Below are 15390 nucleotides of genomic sequence, written 5' to 3'. Positions count from 1 at the left end.
CCACATTAGTTTCTATTACTCTGATGTGTCCTTGTCTTTAGGATCCATGAGGATGCAGGTGGGTCCCTGGCCTCACTCCGTGGGTTAAGGATCCGGCATTGCCACAAACTGTGGCATAGGTTGCAGATGCACCTCGGATCTGCTCAGATCTGGCGTGGCTGGGGCTGTGGTGTAGTCTGGCAGCTGCAGCCCTGATTCAACCCCTCGTCTGGGAACTTCCATATGCTGCAGGCGTGGCCCTCAAAATGAAAAAAAAAAAAAAAGGAAGTGTGTGCGTGTGTGTAAATATGCGACTGGGTCGCTTTGCCGCACAGCAGAAATTGCCACAACATTATACATCAACTATAATTTTTAAAAATGTTTTCAAACCCATCTTTAAAAAAACTATCTCATCTAGTACACAGCCCCTGTTCATATTTTGCGTGTGGTCCCGATAAAGCCCTTTTAACAAAAGGAAAAAAATATTTTCTTCTGTCCCAGGACTCAATCCAGGATTATGTGTTACACTTAGAATTAAGTGTCTTGGATTTCCCTCCGGCTAGGAGTCTTTTTTTTTTTTTTTCCAGCCACAGCTAAGGCACATGGGAGTTCCTGGGCTAGGGATTGAATCCAAGAAGCAGCTGTGACCTACACCACAGCTGCGGCAATGCCAGACCGTTAACCCACTGTGCCACAGTGGGAATGCCAGGCAGGCCCCCCCCCCGCCCCCGTCTCAGCTTGTCTTCCATAATCCTCATAGTTCTGACGAGTACTGGCCAGTTGTTTTGAAAAATGCCCTTCAATTGAGGTTTGACTGATATTTCCTCATTATTAAATTCAGGTTAGGAGTACCTGTCGTGGCGCAGTGGTTAAGGAATCCAACTAGGAACCACGAGGTTGTAGGGTCGACCCCTGGCCTTGCTCAGTGGGTTAAGGATCCGGCGTTGCCGTGAGCTGGGGTGTAGGTTGCAGACGCAGCTCGGATCCCACGTGGCTGTGGCTCTGGTGTAGGCTGGCGGCTACAGCTCTGATTCGACCCCTAGCCTCGGAACCTCCATATGCCATGGGAGTGGCCCTAGAAAAGGCAAAAAGACCAAAAATAAATAAATAAATAAATTCAGGTTAGACATTTTGGGCAGAAATAAGCACAGAGGTGCTTTCTGTGTTGTGTTCTTTTTTTTTTTTTTTTTTTTGTCTTTTTGCTATTTCTTGGGCCGCTCCCGCGGCAGATGGAGGTTCCCAGGCTAGGGGTCGAATCGGAGCTGTAGCCACTGGCCTACGCCAGAGCCACAGCAACGCGGGATCCAAGCCATGTCTGCAACCTACACCACAGCTCACAGCAAGGCCGGATCGTTAACCCACTGAGCAAGGGCAGGGACCGAACCCGCAACCTCATGGTTCCTAGTCGGATTCGTTAACCACTGCGCCACGACGGGAACTCCTGTGTTGTATTCTTAATATATCTTTGCAGGAGGCATGTGGTGCCACTTTGTCCTCTTACAGATGAGCCTTGATCCTTTGGTTAAGGAGGAGAACGCTGTGTTTCTCCACTGCACCGTTAGGGCTTTCCCTTTGCAATTCACAAAGTACTTTTTTGTGGAGGTACTTTGAGACTATATCAATATCCTGGGTTCGGTTTGGTTTGGTTTTGTTTGGCTGCCCCGTGGCATATGGAGTTCCTGGGCCAGGGGTCAGATCTGAGCTGCAGTTGCAACCTACACCACAGCCTCAGTGACGCCGGCTCCTTAACCCACTGTGCTGGGCCAGGGATAGAATCTGCATCCTGGTGCTGTGGAGATGCTGCTGATGAAGTTGCATCACAGTGGGAACTCCATATCAGTATTCTGTTCTCTCATCTGATTTCCACCACTAGTTTAGTGTCCGTTGATCTTTCGTGCCTTCTAGTGTTATGGTGACTACCCAGTGGCGACTCTCTAATTCCATTGTTCCTTCTACACTTATTAGTTGGCCATATCTACCGTAAAGAACTTTCCCTTCACCACCATTTATTCGGTCATTGGACTTATGGACTCTTATTTCAGTCAGTGGGTTTTTATTCATAGCCATGCTTATGTTGATAGTACATCTCAGATTTGGACAGTGAGAGCCCCTCCAAGCTGGCTGCTGTGTCCTTTTGGCAAATCCCTATCATTATTTGAGCAGTATTTTACTTTCTGGAATAAGATGTCTCAGATCCATACTTCCTTGTCCCAGTCCTGAGATCAGCAATTTCTTTAAGGAGCCTTGTTTCCTTTTAAGAAAGAATGGTATTTGGTACAATTACCAAAGTAAAGACACTAGGTGCAGTCATCACTAGGTGGGCATTATGGTTTAAAGGCTTTCTCAACACAAAGAAAGTACATGTAAATGTGTATTTGTATATGTACACACATGTATATCTAATCATCTAGTAAAGATCATGACCTTGGAGTTCCCTGCTGTGGCGCAACGGGATTGGCAGTGTCTCTGCAGCGCCGGGACATAGATCCATCTCTGACTCGGCGCAGGGGGTTAAAGGATCTGGCATTGCGGCGTTATAAGTTGCAACTGCAGCTCAGATCCAACTCCTGGCCCGGGCAGCCAAGAAAGAAAAGAAAAAAAGAAAGATCATGAGTTCAAACTAGAATTCCAGTTCAGCGTTCAATCCAGCGTCCACCCTATGCCTCTTTGAAACTGTTCTCTGATAGCGAGAGACCTATTTCCCCTTTTCCTTGATAACATTGCTCATTTCTCCCGGACATAACCAGTTTCTGACCCAGCCACCCTCATGCCCCCCTCAGCCCTGCCAGCCCTGGCTGCCTCTATGGGAGGCGGGGGGGAAAGGGAAGAGGATTCTAACACTCAGGTTTTCGATATCCCTTCCTCACACCCACGCCAACCATCACCTCCCAAGCTCCTCTCCCTCTGTGTTTCCCTGTTCACAGCTCATAGATTTCTTACAGTCATCAATTTAACAAGCATTTATTGAGCCTGGGCTGGGAACTGTGAATGCAGATTAAGTGCCTTCACGATCACCAGCCCTTGTGGAATAAACAGAAGCACGCTGACCATTAGAGGCACCGAATCAAGTGCGGAGCGGAGCCCAAAGAGAGAGACCCACCAGCGCCTGGGCTGTGCTTTTGGACTGTTTCCCAGAAGAGGTAACACTGAGGCTAAAGCGCAAAACAAACTTGGGGTGGAGGTAGGAGAGGGAAAGAGGATCCGGCAAGAAGAAACCAAGGCACCGGCGCAGTGATGCCAGTACTCTGCTCATATGAGAAATAAGGCTGCAGAGAGAAACAGAGGCACATCTGGGCTTTTAGCATCTGGGGAGCCTTTAGCTTATGTAGATGGGAGCTGTGGGTATAGATGAAAGAAAGGAGGTTTATGGAGAGGAGAGTTAAGGACAAAATCCTGACAAGCCTCAGCATTTAAGAGGCAGGTTGAAGGCGCAGCGGGCTTGGCAAGAGGGGTAGGGAGCAAAGCAGAGAGACCAGCTAAGCTATCAGCAAAGCTAAGGAGGTGTCTGTCGCCAGGGTCACGTTAAGGCGAAGGCTGAAAACTTCTCATTGGATCTGGTCATTAGGCGGTCCCCTAGAGACTTCTGTTAGTGTGCTTTGTGGTGAGGTGGAAGGGACAAAAGTCAGACTGCAGTGGCTTGAATAAACGGGGGGGGGGGGGGGTGTTTAGGAAATGGATGCAAATAGGACAGTCTGTGCCGGATCTTCTCACTTCCTCCTTGCCCTCTTTCCCACCTCGTGCTCCGTTCGAATTGTGCCTGTTTTCTCCTCTGTCTCCCCAGCGCTGTATCTAAAATGTAATAGTCACTCAATAAAATGTTATCGAACCACAGCCCCACACTAATCCACAGAGGGAGCTGCAAGAAAATCACTGCCACCTGTAGAGGGCGCTGCAAGAAAGTCGCAGGGGGAGAGGGTTAGCCTATAGAAAGACGGAGAAGGAACCCCGGGGCGGTGTTAAGCACACGCTCTGACCTCTAGGAGGAGCATCAAGCTTCTGTCTTCCAGGCATTCCTGGGGAAAACGTGCCTGAGGAATCTTCGTCCAGGACTGCTCCCTCTAGGTAATAGCTATTCCTATATACCTCGTCCGTACCTTCTGCTTGGGGCCTTTTCCATTGATGGAAGCGATGTGACGTTTTTCTGTTAAACTTGGCAAATCATATTTTTCAAGGAGTGTTTTAAAGATAAATGTAACAAAGAAAAAGTAAGTTCACTTAAAGAAACATCTTCAGTAAACAGTAGCCTGAGTGAGAACTAGCCAGATACAGCCAAAAGCTTCAAAGCCAAACATAAGTCAGAACTTAGATCCAGGAATGCATTGGGTCACAGTGATGCGTGGAATTGCTGGTCTGAAGAGGTTAAAAGCTGTTGAATCTGTGTGGAGCGCTCCATTGGGGGCCTCTTTGGCGCTTCTTTGATGCTGATGCTGCTGGCTCTCCGCCTGCGAAGTGTGGTAAGAGAAGTTTGGTATCTCTCCTTTAGCTGCGGCCCCGGGCCCCCCCCCCCCAACCGGCCACCCCCCCCCCCACCTCCATCTCCCCCCCCCCCGCCCCGCCCCGTCTCACCTTGCAGGTGAAAAAGGAACTTGGTTGGGGCTCAGGGAAGACAGGCCTATAGAGCACCTGAGGCCTGATTTCCTGGGTCCTGGTCTGCTTGGAACTGAGGGGTTTTCTGGGAACTCGCGGGGCTGACGCAAGGAAAATCCCAGGCAAACTGGGACCCGTTGGTCACCCTAAATGGTTTCTTGCCTTCCCTAGGTGCGGTGTTCCTTCAGTTTGTCTCCTCACCGATGTCTTCGGACTGAAGTAGTAGTGAGAGCTCCAAAGCTCAGGTCAGAATGTAGCGCTTGGAGGAAGAAGGTTCTAGTCAGGGTCACTGAGGCCTGCCTGCTTTGGGCAAAAGCAAGGTTTAGTCTAACCCACTGGGCCACTACACTGAGGCTGGAGGTGAAGGGCTGAGCTAGGAAAGTGTTTCTTTGTTTGCATCTGGTTTTCAGGCGTTTCTCTCCCTCCAGGACCTTTGGGATGGGATCAGGAGGAGGAGGGGGGACGGTGGCTGTTGTAGGTAGTGGGTCAAGAATTCTAGAATGTACAATCCTGATACTGTGTATTTCCTCTTCTAAGACAAAACGAACATCTCATAGCAGTATTTAAAATTTTCTTTTTTAAAAAGTGGTTTTCTTCATCATTTATTTTTTGTTTTAAAATTATAAATTATGAAGGGAAAAAGTTTGTTATAAAAATTTCAAACCTTGTAGAAGTATGCAGAGTAAATAAACACCTCCCCTGCATAGCTTTTTCATCCATGAATAGCTGGATTTGTATATCTAACTACCTTTTTCTGAATTTATGTGTGAAATGTTTATAACAGACACACGGGCATATTTCAGAACTTTTTATTGAAGTATAACATACATACAAAAAAGTATACAGCTTGATGAATTATTACAAACTGGATGGTCTGTGGAATGTTCTGGAATGTTCTGTGTGACCTGGGTGATGGTTACATGGGTTTATTCAGTTTGTGATAAGTTAAAGGGGGGTGAATGGCTGGATGCAGGCATTAGGGAGTGCTTTAAGATTTCTGCAGTATTCTAGGTTGACCTGGGTGATAAGTTATGGGTTCACTTTTAGCAAGTGTATAGTATTCCTCTGTATGAATATTCCATAATTTGTTTAACTAATCCTTAATGGGTGGTCATTTAGGTTCTCTGTAATTTATTAGTATGCATAAGTAATAACATACATTTATCTTTGCTTCTGTAAGTATTTCTGCAAGAGAGAATCTTAGAAGTGATAAATTGCTGAGTTAAAGGGTATGTGCATTTTATTTACGATGTTCCTTTTGCAAAGGTAATCCAAGTTCAGCCTAAAAAATGCAAACAGTAAAAAGGGCAGATAAGGAAAAGTCAATCTTCCTTCTACCCCCAGTCCCATAAGGCCCTTCCTTGGAAGCAACCAATGTTATCAGCTTCTGGCTGGTTCTTCTAGAGATAGTCTATTTATTGCATATGTATTTGCATATTTTATATGCACTTCTTAAAGCCACACCTCCACCCCACTAAGATTGTACCAATTTATAATCTCACCAATAGGGTATGAGAGCTCCCATTACCTACCAGAGATGACACAAGGGTTCTGGAAAGATTTGAGTAAAAGAAACAGATTTCACTTGTTCATTCACTAGAAACACATTGATGTGTTTCAAAATTCTACAGGTACGAAAGGATAGACAGTGAAATGTCTCCCTTCTGTCTTCATCCCCTAGCCACCATAGCTCTTCTTCCCCACAGCAATTGTGTTTTCATTTTCTTGCGTAAACTTACAGAGGAAATTTGTGTATATGCAAATAAATACATCAGTATATTCTTTTTTCCAAAATTTTCCACCAACGATAGCTTATTTTATGAGCTATTACTGTGTAATCTCCCCTTCCTTCCCCCTAAAACCTTAGTGACTTAAAACACTAATAGTTCACTTTTTCTCATGAGTCTGTGGGTAAGCCGGGTGGTTCTGCTGTTCAGGGCCAGGCTCAGCTGATCTAAAAGAGATTATTAGGACAATTTGGGAAATTTGAGTATGGATTGTGAATTAGTATTATTTTTATCAAGTTTTTTCAATCAAGGATTCAAAATTTAAGATCAGTATAATGGAAAAAATAAAAATCATTTAAAATCGAAAAAGTTTTAAGATCAAAGATCATGCAAATTTGTTTAGCTGTCATGTCTCTTTAGTTTTCTTTAATATGGAACAGTCCCCACATTTTTTCCGTATTTCATGAAATATTCATTTTGAAAAGTCTGGGCCAGTTATCTTATATAATGTCCTGTAATTTGGATTTGTCAGATTGTTTCCTCACGATTAGATTCGGTTAAGCATTAGATGAGCCAAACCTTTCTGGCAAGAATACCACATGAGTGAGTCTCAGTTTATCACATCAGGAGGTATACGATGTCCCTTGTCCCACTGGTGATGCCAAGTTCAATCACTCAGTCAAGGGAGGGTTCTCCAGATTTCTCCACTATAAAAGTACCTTTCCCCCTTCGTAATTACTATGAAATTAGCATTTAAAAAGCAGATGTGGCTGTGTAAATGCCCTCTTCCCCAACAACTTTCACCCAATAGTTTTAGCATCCATGAGTGATGTCTCCCTGGGTCAGTTTTTAAGATGGTGCCTGCAAAATGATGTTTTACTAATTCTGTCATTCCTTCCACATATATTATCTAGCATTCTTCTGTAAAGAAAGCTGTCCCCCTTTTGCATATCAGTGTACTATAATCTGTTAGTATTATTATATTCTACTGGTGCATGAATAGACAGATCAATGGAACAAAGCAGAGTCCAGAAATAGACCCAAGTATATATGAAAATTTAACATATAGTAAAGGCGTTATATCCAAATGACTGGGGCAAAGATAGATTTTTATTTTTATTTTTTATTCTATTTTATTTTGTCTTTTTGCCTTTTCTAGGGCCGCACCCGCAGCATATGGGGGTTCCCAGGCTAGGGGTCCAATCAGAGCTATAGCTGCTGGCCTCCACCAGAGCCACAGCAATGCGGGATCCGAGCCGCGTCTGCGACCTACACCTCAGCTCAGGGCAACGCGGGATCCTTAACCCACCAAGCAAGGCCAGGGATCGAACCCGCAACCTCATGGTTCCTAGTTGGATTCGTTAATCACTGCGCCACGATGGGAACTCCGCAAAGATAGATTTTAAAAATAGAATTCCCGGAGTTCCTGTCATGGTTCAGTGGTTAATGAATCCGACTAGGAACCATGAGGTTCGATCCCTGGCCTTGCTCAGTGGGTTAAGGGTCTGGCATTGCCGTGAGCTGGGGTGTAGGTCCCAGATGCGGCTTGGATCCTGCATTGCTGTGGCTGTGGTGTAGGCCGGCGGCTACAGCTCTGATTCGACCCCTAGCCTGGGAACCTCCATATGCTGCAGGATTGGCCCTAGAAAAGGCAAAAAGACCAAAAAAAAAAAAAAAAAAGAGTTCCTACTGCAGCACAGCAGGTTAAGGATCTGGTGTTGTCTCTGAGGTGGTATGGGTTCCATCTCTGGCCTGGTGCAATGGATTAAGGATCCAGTGTTGCCATAGCTGTGGTATAGGTCACAGCTGTGACTCGGATTCAATCCCTGGCCCAGGAACTTCCATATGCCACGGGTGTGGCCAAAAAAATAAAATAAATGCTGTTGGGATGACTGGATTAGCTGTAAAAGTAGATAATTTGGTTTTCTACCTCATGTTGTACACTGGAATAAACTCCAGTGGATATAAATGTTAAAAAAATGTAACTATGTAAGCACTGTAAGAAAACATGAATTAATTCTTTTATAACCTGGATATGGGGAAAGCCTTTCTGACTCCAAATCTAGATACAATGAAAAGGATCATTTCAGCTACATAAAAATATGAACTACATAAAAATAGAAACCTGTTGCATAGGAAAAAAGCAAAAGCACCCCCCCCCAAAAAAAACACCACGTAAGCACAGTCAAAAGTAAAGAAACAACAAGACTGGGAGAAATACTTATATCAAGGGCTGATATCCAAATATATATATATAAAGAACTCTTAAATTCCAGAGAGGGGAAAAGGCTAAAAATCCCAAGAGGAAAAATGGGCACAAATATGAAAACACAGTTCACAGAAGAAAATATACAAATGACCATTAAGTATATGAAAAGATACTCAGCTTCACACACAGTAAGAAAGATACAAATATGTTTTTTAAAAATATACAGTCTGCTCGACTATCTGGATCACTTGGGGAGGAGGGTGAATGAATGGTTGCATTAATGAATGAATGAATGAACCCGTTCCTTATACTTACCAGGGGACCTGCCACTTAATTGTTAAATGAATGAACAAATGAATAAAGTGGAGGTAACCCCATGTTTTCTTTAGTTCTCCACTTCTGTTTCAACTCTTACCCAGTTTCCATCTCAGAATTTCTCTGCTAATTTTTCTCCCTAATTGCCATCTTGTGTCCCTTTGTTGACTAAAGTAGAACTTTAAGTATGGCCAGTAAGCATAAAATCAAAAATAAGAAAAGTTGCAAGTTTTAAAGGGAACTTAAATGTTCACATCTAAAGTGCTTTAAAAGGTCCCTCGTTCTTACCGTTCTATAATTATTCTCTCGTGTACCAAAACAAGAAAACTGAAACATAATTTGTTTAAATCCTTCCAACATTTGCTTGATCAGGTTACTAAAGCTACTTCCTATGATTTCGTTGCAAACCTACAATCTTTTAGCTTTACTCTTGTGAATTAACTTGGGACTCTAACCACTGTCACTTTGTTTCCTCAAGAAAATGCATTCCAGGCACCAAAAAATAAACATAGGAATAGATGTTGGAAATGCAGCACCCTTGGAAGTTGAGGGTCTGCATGTTTGTGAGCGCCTCTTGATGGAATGTGTTCATAAGCCTTTAAGCAGTTGTCCTATTGTTTTTTCTACCACAAGGAACTCTGGATGTATTTTTCTATTACACTTAATTTTCAGCATGCAGAATACGGCTTTCCTCACATGTTGATTTTTTTAACCGCAGAACGTTAATGAGTCACTTGATTTTACGAGCCCCCCCCCCCCCCCCCCCCCCCCCCCGCAAACAGGCTTTCCCCCAGACAGTCATTGTAAATGCAGCCCCTTGGTGGTAGATCCTGTTTTCTCTAATACTGTAATTCTAGGTTGATCCAATGAACGTCACTTTGAAATTTCCCTCCATTGAAAGGCACTATAGAAAAAGCACATGTGTTTGACTTGAGCAGCTTGAGTTGGCTACAAATCTGCTTTCTCCTTATCTTGGTGCCACTTTAGGAGTTTTTGTAGACTGTGTAAATAAGCAAGATGCGTAGCAGCAGTTTACCACAGGGAGGGAAAAACCCAACATTTTGCGGGTTTTTTTTTTTTTTTTTTAAAGTCTTTGATAATGTGAATAGAAATTGAACTGGGAGAACCAAGGGTGGGAAGTTAAAATCCAGGTAGCAGCCTTTAAATAACTTCTTGTGCAAGGACTCCATGCTCATTGGAGAATACATGAAAAGTAATGGAACATAGAAGAAAAAGTTTAAAGTGAAAATAAAAATCACCAAAATGACACCAGGTGGAAATAGCTCCGTTCGTGGGTTTTCTCTAGATGATTGAGTTCATACTCTCTGTATAATATTTTAGTGTCTGAAGACACTTAAACCATGAGAGTATTTTTTGAAAGAAGTAATCATTGCGGAGTATTTAGGTCGTGTGGGTTCACACACTACTGTGGGGAATGGTTTGCGAATTTGCATCTAGAAATCAACTCCTAGAAGTCCTGCTGTGGTTACCTGCAGATGTCAGTGTGGATCTGAGTGTGGCTCAACAGTTTATTCCAGGATGTGGTAGGACAGTTGAAGGCCAGCTGTGAACCAGTTGCTTATTAAACAAACACTAGTTTAGTTTGGATGAGAAGTATGAGCTGCCAAAGCCTTAACTTGCCAAAATTTCTTTTGACACAATTTTAATAAGCATGGCTGAATCCTCTCGTTACAGAGGCTCACAGAAGAGTATACCCTCTTGTTCCAGCTCCTGATTGTTTGACCAGACTTTCTTAAATTTGGAAAATAGTGCTAGAGAAGCGGAGTGGACGGTCTTGGGCTGATTAAAGTTGACTTCAACCCAGATGGCCAGTCTGGGGGTGATATTACAATCTGTGCTGGTTTACTTTCGGCTGCCGTTGTGTATTTAAGCACAACATTTAAAGCCCACAATTCCTACTCTCAAAGAGCACCGCCTTTGCCATTCCTTGTGGCTCTTCCTTTCTTTTCTCTGCGATCCCTGCTCTCCTCCAGCTTAACAGCTACAAAGTCAGAGTGTTTATTAGGCTAGGAAGTTGTCAGAGAGACTAGCGGGGGCTCGTCATGGCAAAACTCTGTTCTTTCTCGAGCCACAGCAAATCTGCCATCTGTTTCATAAGCTAGCAAGCTTCCTCTCAGCTCTAATTTGCTATATATATTGGTACATAAATTGTTGGTAGCTTATGTTTACCTAGCAACAGAATCTGTTTGGCAGAAGGCTGTGGGAAGGGAGGCTCTTCTTTTCGTTTCTTTTTTTTTTTTTTTTTAAGGCAATTTCTTCCTCTACAAATTTTCAAGTGCAAGAGAGGCAGATGTACTGGCCCAAGCAATCTGCCTTTTATATCATCTTAACCTAAATTGCCTAGTAAATGCCCACTCTGGAGATTATTTTTGCTACTTTGATTACCTCAAATATATCTGAATACCCTCTTACATTGTTGTTTTCTTTTGTAAGCAAAATGTATACAAATCCCTTTGAAAAATGGCCTTGACCTTGTCGCTGTCAAAGATCTCTGCGTTTAGGGACTGCCCACATCTGTCCCGTGTTAATGTCTCCTGTTCCCCAGTGTTGTAACTTGGTGTGTGAGTTTTGGATGTTGCATTTACGATTCAAGAGCGTTGGTCAGGAGGCAGAGAAAGAGAAGGGCTGTATACGGTATCACTTGCATGTAGAATCTAAAGAAAAGTCGAACTCATAGAAACGGAGCGTACAGTGCTGCTTGCGAGGGGCTGGGGCGGGGACCATGCAGAGATGGTGGTTACAGGGTGCAAAGTTCCAGTTCAAAGGTGAGCAAGCTCTGAGGATCTAACGTGCAGCATGGTGACGAGCGTTAATAATACTGTGTTGTGTACTTCAAATTGGCCAAGAGAGTAGATCATACACATTCTCACCAAAAAAAAAAAAAAAAAAAAGGGAATTCTGTGCGGTGATGGATGTGTCCATTGTTCATTAACTTGATTGTGGTCATCATTTCACTGTTTATACATACATCAAATCGTCATGCTGTCGTACACTTTAAATATAGTACAATTTTATTTGTCAACGATACCTCAATAAAGCAGAGGGGGAAAGAGCACCGGACAGGACCCAGTGGTCTTTAAATTAAGAGTAACCAAATCAAGCACTATGCACTGCGTTGTCTACTTTAATTTTCCTTTAGCTGAATAAGCTATCTATTTCTACCTACTCCCTTTCTTAGTTTTCTAATCAGCAGAGCAATGTGTCTGCTGAAGGAAAAATAAAAGCCAAAGGGAGAAAAAAAAGTCCTGGCTCCTCTTCATTGCTACTTATAGACATTATATGCTATTAAATGTTAAGAGTGTATTTTGTGCATTCATTTTGAGAAGGGAAGGAGGTGTTGTCCTGTCAACTTCCTTCACAAACCACCAGGGTATAATTTGCTGGGGACGTATTGCATGCTGGTGCCTTCGTGCACGTGACTGCGTTTCCATTTTGATGTACAACTTTTGTGGAGTTTGCTGTGAGAGGCAATATGGAGGTTACTAACCCAGTCCTCCCTCCAAAAGGAAAAAAAAAAAGGGGGAAGATGAAGGAATCAAAAGGAAAAAGAATATGAGAAAAAGAATATATATATACCTATGACTGGGTCACTATGCTGTACAGCATAAATTGACTCAACTCTGAATCAACTATACCCTAATTAAAAAAAAAAAGAACTTTGGTAGTATCCTGAAGTTTTGACACTGGTCGTGAGAAAAGACTAGCAGAATTATTATCTAGACAAAGTTCCTTTGGAGTTCCTGTTGTGGCGCAGTGGAAGCAAATCCAATTAGTATCTATGAGGATGCAGGTTTGATCCCTGGCCTTGTTCAGTGGGTTAAGGATTCTGAGTTTCTGTGAGCTGTGGTGTATGTTGCAGCTATGGCTCAGATCCTGCGTTGCTGTGGCTGTGGTGTAGGCCGGCAGCTGTAGCTCTGATTCTACCGCTAGCCTGGAGACTTTCATATGCCACAGGTGTGGCCCTAAAAAGAAGAGAGAAAAGAAAAAAAAAAATCATGTGACGTGAGAGATAGTCTCACATCTCCAGTAGCTAAAGGAGTTACACCCATAGTTGCAATTTTTTCAGCTTTTTTTCAGCAACTTTTGTCAACCTCATCTACTAAGAATAGGGGTATTGGGATAAAGAGGACTCAGGGGCCTGAAGAGAAACACTGGAATATTGACAGTATGAGATGTATAAGGAGCCACTGGGCAGTGGTGGGAGCCAAGCCATAGCTGACAGTCTGAATTTGTGGTGGGCCGAGCCTAAGGGGCTCGATATGGTCACATTTGTACTGAGCCAAGTATGTGCAATTCCATAAAACGTACTTTTTGGAATAAGAAACCAGCCTAAAGGGATCTGGAGAAGATTATTACACAGTTTAAGCTTGGGAAGCTATGTTGAAGTGTCTCACAGTAGCTCTGTTACTCTACCTCCAACATTTCCTGCTGAATTTCATTTTTTTTTTTTTTCTGGTGAGTTTAAGCCTTGATAGTATAAAATGTATTTAAGAGAATTTCGCTAGGCAGGTTGGGTCCCTCTGCCTGGGTGGTGTTTGTTTAGGGTGATCTGCCAGGTCCCATTGCTTGTTCTCCTCGTGGAAGAGTCTAGAGGTGGCTCACCCATCACTGGGTGGGGGCGAAGGAGGCGGGAGGTTTCCTTATAGCACTAAACATTATAGCGCTGTGCAAACCCACTGCTGTTTAGCTAACATCCTTTTCAGCCGTTCTTGGCGGTGGTGGTGGTGGCGGGGGGAGGGGGGCAATAGCAGGAGATGCTTACTGCAGTATTCATCCTATTTGTGGGAAAGGATAAAAATGAAAGGAAGGAGAAGATAGGATTGGAGATTGATCATTTAGACTTTTTCTGTATGTCAACAGCATCAAAGGGATTATGAACCAAAGAATTTTTTTTAAAGTCCAAGTATAGACAGCAGCTGAAAATCTTAATTTTTTTTTTTTTTTTGGTCTTTTTGCCATTTCTTGGGCCGCTCCCGCGGCATATGGAGGTTCCCAGGCTAGGGGTCGAATCGGAGCTGTAGCCACCGGCCTACGCCAGAGCCACAGCAACTCGGGATCCGAGCCGCGTCTGCGACCTACACCACAGCTCACGGCAACGCCTGATCCTTAACCCACTGAGCAAGGGCAGGGACCGAACCCGCCACCTCATGGTTCCTAGTCGGATTCGTTAACCACTGCGCCACGACGGGAACTCCTGAAAATCTTAATTTTTAGATGAAACTCACCAAGCGTAAAATTTTAATTTTGGGAAAAAGTGTGCACTTCGGCTACCTAGTCAGTCCTGTGGATATTTCCACGTAAGTCTTTGATTCTTCTTTTCATTGCAGCTGAACCGAACCCTCTTGGAAGAGGCTAGTTAATGTCAAAAGTCCATGGTGAAGAACCCGGATCAGGACTCTTCCTCTAATACTAAGAATTTAGATCAGCCCAATGTGTTTCATTTAATACATCCCAATGGCCAGAAAGGGACAGTACGAGTTATCCATTTTATAGAGTTCCAGCCAAGGCTTTAAAGACAAATAAAATACATATTGGATCCACAACTTGCCAATATCAGACGTAGGTAATTGACTTGCCAGTTGTATTATCCATTGAGAAAGAAGATTTGCTATAAGATATCAAGACAGTACCCCCATTTAAGCCCCGATACCAGAGTATTTCAACCTGCCTAAGTAACCTCAGTAGCTCCTACCAAATGAAATTTCCAAAGATGAGGACAAAATCATGGAAAGTAGAAGCTGGCATGCCTCTAACGTATAAGGAGTAACTCAGAAATTTTAGAATTTCAATCCGTTCATTCAGGCACTTGTTAAATATCTTCCAAGAAGCCCTAACACTGGTAGCCAGGTGGGGAGAAGATGGAGATTCAAAGTCACTGTGAGGAGTTCCTGCTGTGGTGCAACAGGATGATTGATATCTTTGCAGTGCCAAGGACACAGGTTTGATTCCTGGCCCTGCACAGTGGGTTAAAGGATCCTGTGTAGCTGTGGCTGTGGCTTGAATTTGATCCCAGACCCCTGAACTCCATATGCCACCCTGGGGCAGCCAAAAAAAAAAAAAAATCGTATAACCAAAGGCAGTATGAGATATGAATCTGACCCTCAAAGATCTTATAGTCTAGTTGAGGTAACAGAGCTGAAGCTTCTAAAGCAAATTGATTGCTGTACAGTAGAAAATTGATGGAACACTGTAAACCAGCTATAATGGAAAAAATAAAAATCATTTAAAAAAGAGAAATGGGTCATAGTCATACACATAAAAATTAAAACTAAAAAATTAGCATATGACAGAAAAAAACTAAAAAAAAAATAAAGCAAATTGAAGACAATAAATTCTCAATAGTAAGGACCAGTAGGGTGACTAGAATCCATCCTCTTAAATATAAAAGAGATATGCGATCGCATGGAAAGAACCCCGGACTAGCGTGCCTACGGCCAGTTTTGTCGCAAGACTGCATCATCTTGGGCGGAAATTCTAAGTCCTTAGCTGGTTTTCCTGTAAAATGAAGACGGTGCTACTTGCTAAGCTGGCTCCTGCAGAGGGCTTCTTGCC

This window comes from Phacochoerus africanus, chromosome X, assembly GCF_016906955.1.
Source record: "Phacochoerus africanus isolate WHEZ1 chromosome X, ROS_Pafr_v1, whole genome shotgun sequence".
Lineage (NCBI taxonomy): Eukaryota > Metazoa > Chordata > Mammalia > Artiodactyla > Suidae > Phacochoerus > Phacochoerus africanus.
Note: the sequence above shows the minus strand (reverse complement) of the source record.